The 6,463-nt window shown below is 40.9% G+C and overlaps 1 long non-coding RNA gene across 1 annotated transcript; it reads right to left on the reverse strand.

Moving 5' to 3' along the window:
- Positions 1 to 1,732: 1,732 nt before the first annotated feature.
- On the reverse strand, positions 1,733 to 5,503 carry LOC138237853 (uncharacterized). Its single transcript, XR_011189164.1, has 3 exons — positions 5,419 to 5,503; positions 2,163 to 2,263; positions 1,733 to 1,804 (listed from the first exon to the last, which is right to left on the reverse strand). It is a non-coding gene; the product is annotated as an uncharacterized lncRNA (long non-coding RNA).
- Positions 5,504 to 6,463: the final 960 nt, after the last annotated feature.

Here is a 6,463-nt window from a genome sequence, read left to right on the forward strand (position 1 = left end):
AAAAAACATTTAACAGCTTGTGAGATATCAAATCCTTTTTCATCTAAAAGTCCAGTTACATCTATGAGCCAAAGACACAACCAAAGCACAGGCAATCTGGTGGGAAGAGAAGAAATGTCAATAGCAGGAAGCAGCACTCCCCGAATCAGTTTCAGCTGTGACTCTTGGGCTACTCATCAAGGATTTGCTTTTTGCTTTGAAAATTTCACAGCCTCTCACTTCTTTGTGAAAAAAAATTTCAAGATTTAATAACCGGCCTGAGAAATTGGGACTGCAGATCCCCTTTCAGGCCTGACCCTCCTCTGTGAGCACACCTCTCTCTCTGTCAGAAGGGTTGGTGGGGCTCAGGAACTGCATGTCCGAGTCCTCTCCACCACTGTTCTGTGACATCCTCAGGAGCCCTTTCTTCCCTGAAACCTGGGGTTGGTAAGGCTCTGGGATAACTGGGTGGGGAAAGAGAGTTGCTGGGGTTAACAAAAAACTAAAACCACCTGTATTCTGGCCAGAATCTACTGCAAATGAGTTTGCTTACTCTGAAGGAGCTCCTTGGGGTTTTCTCTGTAAATCTGGAGATATCATCACCTTGTGAGCTTTTGTCACCTGATGATCTACTGCCTCACAGAACCAAAACGTCGCACCCAATACTCTAAAACTCTGGCACGCTATCTGTTGCTGTGTTGCTAAAGCTGGAGTTGAAATGTGAACAGTAATGTGTACTGGCATATCCACTCCTAAGAGTTCAATAAATCCTGGGTTGTGCTGCTATCTCTAGCGTGGCTTGATTTGTGCCCATTGTCTACAGATCAGTTCACATGTCCGCAAGAGTTCACATTACAGTTCTGAAGGTCTTTGAAACTGATTTGTTGCAACCCTCTCTGATAGGGCAGTTATCTTAAGGGAATTTTCTTTTTCAAGAACCAATTTTGATCAATTCTCAATTCATTCATCCATCCATCCACTTTCTAAACACTTTATCCAATACAAGGTCATGAGGGAGGGAGCCGGAGTCACAGGGCACACAGACACAAACACAGACATGCTCATATACTCACATCAAAGCCACTTGTTCCAGAAGCCAATTAACCTACCACCATGTCTTTGGACTGTGGGAGGAAACTGGAATACCTGGAAACCCATAAAAACTAGTGCTGCACGGCAGCAATGCCAACCACTGAGCCAACATGCCGCCCATTAATAACTCACCAAAATCAGAACGATCCTCAAAATCAATAAAACAATACAATGATCCCCAAGGCCAGTCTTACTATCCTCTAAACTTTTACCAAAGGACTCCTAAAAACATTCAAGAAAACGAATGTTAGAAACATAATGTTTTTACCACATCAGCAGCAGCAGAAGAGCCTTTTCTTGATGTAAGGCAGTTTAAAAAGACAGAGCAGAACCAAGTATACAGTAATACAATTTTTTTTCCCTGATCCTGGAGAATCCTGTATCATGGATAAAAAGGTAAGTTTATTTTCGTTTTGTACAGTTATGAAGGTGGGATGTTAGAAAGGAATAGTGTCAAGTCTGTAATAAATCCCTCTTCACAGGCCATTAGAGAGTTTTTGTTACCAGTGAGGTTTTGCATGTAACTCTGGTACCAGTCCCTATTATCATTATGACATCTTAACCAATGGTGCAGCCGACTCACATGTGGGGATTCTGGAAACTCTGCGGGGCACACGGCCCGGGGGTCTGGCAGCAGGTGGGGACACCACTATCAGCCTGTCCTCCTCAGACTCACCAGGCCCATTAGAATAGGTCAGCCACTGCCCCACTACACTCACATCTGAGGTCACCCCTACAAAACAAGGTCAAAATATCTCAACACCCTTCAGAACTGTCACCCTTTTCACCAATCTCACAACACCACAGCCCACAGTAGCAGACACACTGACACACACACCAACCTCAACACAAGGAGGGCAAATGCAAGAACTGACTGAGAAGAATAATTGGCAAGGTCTTTATCTTATTTATCTCTTTAACTCTGAGTCCCAGCAGACAGGAAGTTTCAATCTCTACTGTACTCTACTGTAAAGCACAGAAACTTACTTTCAGTTTTGCCCAGTCTCAAAGCTGGTTTCTCAGCACACACTCATACACAAAAGCAAACTCATTCAAACAAATGACAGGCCAGCAGCTCCAGCTGTCAGCACCTTGATTGGGGCTGTACTCCACTCTGGAAGCAGCCATCAGCCTTCTGGAGGGGACTCCAGCCAAGCGAGGTCTTGCTACTAAAGGAGGGGAGTTATCAGACCTGCAGACAAGACACAAATGGAGACACAGTGGAGAAAAGTGAAAAAATGATAAGCACTGCTGTCATCTTTACAGAGTTCGAGCAGTGTTGTCGACTCTGTTCACTCCCTTGCCAAGTTCACAATCCTGCTTTGAAGCACATAAAACCACAAAAGATGCCAGCTTGAACAACAACCTAACTTAATCAACACTCTCCACTCCAGCCCCCACAAAAAAACAGAAAAGATGTTCATAAAAGTAGGAGGCTACCTGTGTGGCAGTAAGCAAAAACAAAGTTACAAGTTTGGAAACGAGCTTCAGTGCACTGTTTATGAAAGCCACAACCGTCTTGAGCTGTAAGGGCAGCATTTTAATTGCTCTGAATGTGTACATTTCTGAGGGCCGTGTGTCATGGACAGGCCTGGGTTGGGTGTTCGGCGGCACAGGCTTGATTCCATTGGAGAAACAGCGAGAAGGCACAAGCGTGGCTTTAGTTAGCACAGGGCAATTCTCACAGGCTTCACCTGAAGGACACAGTAGGAGGTATTCCTATAAAATTATAAAAGCAACTAGATCACATTTATTTTCTAACCACTTTATTTAATTTAGTGTTGCAGATAGCACACCAGGAAGTGAGCCAAGAGCCCCAGTGCTGCAAGACAGCAATGCTCATCACTGTACCACCATGCTGCCCATCAGATCTACACACTTATCTAGGAACCCCAGTGCAATAGCGATCTACATAGAGTTATTCCTAATTACTGTATATCCATATGCAGACTTGATCAGTTATTTGGAACTAAACTATGGAAGAACCCTGGAAAATTCTTCTGAAGTTTCTACAGATTTTAACTCAGAAAAAACTCATCCCCAGTACTGGAATACGACCATGCCAGCTGAGCTCTTGGTTAAGCTAATTCAAAAGTAGTTGGATACCATCAATGCTCAGTTTTTGAGTTTCACACCTGCCTTCTTTCAAGTAATTGACTGAATGAAGTGACTGGACCTTTTGAGATTAAATTCACATTGCAGTCTACAGTATGATACAATGATTGAAATCACCTGGTTTAAGTCTTTGACAAAGTGGCATCACCAAATACTAATTAACAGAGCATCGATGGGATTAACCTGCTTTGCCAAAGTGCACTGATTCCCATTATTTGTGTTTGTGCAGTCACCTATTGTGTTGATTCCTGGCTTTTCAATGCATCTGTCCTCTGCTGCTTCTATTTCTTCTCCCCTGTCCCAAACCCTCTCATGGTAAAACAGCAGCTTCTTCTGATCTCGCCATCAAGCTAGAGAGTAAGATTGTTCCTCTTTAGAGACTGATACTTACTGATCGGTCTATTAAAGCAATGCTTCTCAACCCTGCTTCTGGAGTGTCTTACTTTTCCTTCTGGCTGATCTCTAAATGATTGAGGCTGAATGATTCTTTTTATTTGGTGATTTGACCTTTTCAACCTGTTTCTACTTTTAAACTTTGGTTTCAAAGACTCTGCTATGGCCATGTTATGCAAACAAAAACAACTGACAAATAAAATTCCACCTACTCTGCCCTCAGTTTTCTTATTAAGTGGTAGTTGCCTTATTTGTGTCTAAGCATCTCTTAACAGGAGAAAAAATGATGGTATGATGTTAAAAACATTTTTTTACGGTAGATTTCTGGCAACCACAGCTGCCAATTTCTTACCGTAAATTTTACAGGATGTTTTTTACAGTGCATCGACGAGAATACAGAGGTTTAAAAAAAGAGAATAAGCTCAGTGATAGTTTTATGTGGAGGCTGTGAACACTTTCACATGTCGTGGTCTTTAAAATGCATTTGGTTCTGCGTTTCCCTTCCAAAGATATGGACAGAAGAATATTCTAGCGTGGTCAACAAATGGCTTAAAAACGACAGTGAAGGCTGTGGAAACAGCCACATGTATTTTGTACGTACACAAGTGTTTTCGTAACTCTAGCAGTTATCGTGAAAAGTCAACAGTCGTGCCAATTGTAATCGCTTTTATTTTTGAAGACATTTTAGAAAAGTGTCATCTATGTGACCCAGTGGTGAAGAGCGGCCTGTTCTGCCAAATCCACTAGATGGCGCTACCTCTTAGCTCGCGGTTCCTGTCAGTTGAGTTCAGCGTTCTGCGCATGGGCAGTAGGGACTAAGAGGCAGTGAGCGACCGTTAAAAAGAACCCGAAATGACTCCAGAGAGTTGTAACGGTAAATACGGTGTTGTTTCCCTATTTGCACCCTAAATGAGTATAAAGGGGTATTTCATAGGATTGAGACAAGATTAGCAAGAGGGGTATTAGATTTTAACGGAGTACACTGAGGCGGTAGCCAGTTTTTAGACACCTTCTCGGGCTAGGGATATCTGTTTATTGATTTGTAAGTAATGGGTTTCACATGCTCCTTGTATTTTCTGTTCCTTCATTCTTTACAGAGACTTATGTTTAGCACCGTTTGTTAAGTGTACGCAATTGTGAGTCTTATACTAATTATTGTCGTAATGTAGTTCTCGGTGAGGTGACCTGCGCAGCCTGTGAGCGGCCTATTTCTGTAATGTCATTTCTTTCTTTTTTTGTTGTTCAGTGTAGATGCGTTTCTGTAACGGGCAGATGCAATGTAAAAAACTGTCAAACTAAACATGTTTTCTTTGTTTTCCCCTCTGCGTGAAAGAACCAGCGCCGTATTTTGTGTATATAAAAATATCGTTATATGTCATTTCTTTTATTTTTATTTTTTAAAACTAAGAACAGATCTGACCACATACTCACCTAGAAAAAAAGAACCCCCAAATTATATTTGTGTCCTGTGCTAATTATTCTTTGCCAGGCTACGTCTATACAAAAAAGTTGCATTTAATACCACTCGATATTAATATATTTACAGAGGTAAGCTTTCGGATCGTGTCGTTTCTTTTTTTAAAAGACAAACGCAAGATTTTTTCAAATAGCTCCACACATTTTCTCATATGCACGTATTCTCCAATATCATCACAACAAAACCATAAAGTGTATTCCACAGATATGACACTATTGTGCAGTAAACCAATAAATTAAAGAACTAGCAGAACCCCAATAAAAACACCCGGCCAGCACAACATGTCAATATCATACCTTTTTACCAACAAAACCGCAAAAGCAAAAAACAGCAAAAATGTATATATATCCCATTTTTTTTACCTTATTCTGAAGCATGATGTATATCCAAAATAACCCAGACTAGCTTATCTCCAAACCTGGAGGCTATTGAACGTTATTGACTTTGTAGTAAATGTGTGAAGAAGGACCGCGAGAAATAAGGCGATCTGATTGGTAAAAAGCGCTGTCAGTCATTGTATTTTCAGCCATTCAGAGGCCTTAGGGGGTAAGACTTCCCCTAGAAGCCTCAGGCTTCATTCCGCCTGCCTATTAGCTGTCAATCATTGACTCAGAAGGGCTAATCAATCAGTTTTTTATCAGTTTCTTCTCAGTGCTCCTTTTTTTCAAACTGGAAGTGAACTCTGAGGTTTTCTTCATTACATAACAGCAGATAAAGGCTCTTTAGCAGTGTCTAATGTTTTTTATTCTTATTATTTTCAATATTTTTATGATTTTTTATTATAGACCTAAAAATTTAATTCCAGTTCCAATCTTCTCAAAACATGATGTCGAATTTTTTCTTATTGATCAATTTGTCCCAGATTTTTATCCAAGCTAGTAGTCACCCAGAACAAGGTTTTCAAATCATTCCCAGGGCCCTGACAGGCCTAGAATTGAAAATTCTGACCTCTGAATACCAACAAAAAAAAACATTTTTGCCTGCTGTTTTTGTTTTTTTTCATATGTTTGTCTGCAGAGTGGACACATTAAGAAATATAAGAGATTTGTTCACACTCAAAGCCAAGGGGGTTAGTTTCAATTTAAGACCCGAACCAGGCTCTTGCTATGTTCTGCTGCAGAGATATAACAAATGTTTAAGGATGAGGAAATTCCAGGCAGAAATTGGCTAAATGTGTCAATGGTTAGAACTGTTTCAGATCAAAGATCAAGCACAGATCAAACAGCAGGATCTCACACACTGGGACTGATCTGTGATCTGTGATGTGGTTGAGTGTGAATTGTGGTGAATTGTTGAAAAGCCGGGTGTAATAATTGTTTTCTTCCTTGATGTTCTGATCTGCAAGGCAGTTTTTTCCGCAGCGAATGTGGATTCCGTCTGGCATTGCCAGATTGTGAAAAATAAAAG

This window comes from Lepisosteus oculatus, chromosome 3 (assembly GCF_040954835.1).
Source record: "Lepisosteus oculatus isolate fLepOcu1 chromosome 3, fLepOcu1.hap2, whole genome shotgun sequence".
In the NCBI taxonomy this organism is placed as follows: domain Eukaryota; kingdom Metazoa; phylum Chordata; class Actinopteri; order Semionotiformes; family Lepisosteidae; genus Lepisosteus; species Lepisosteus oculatus.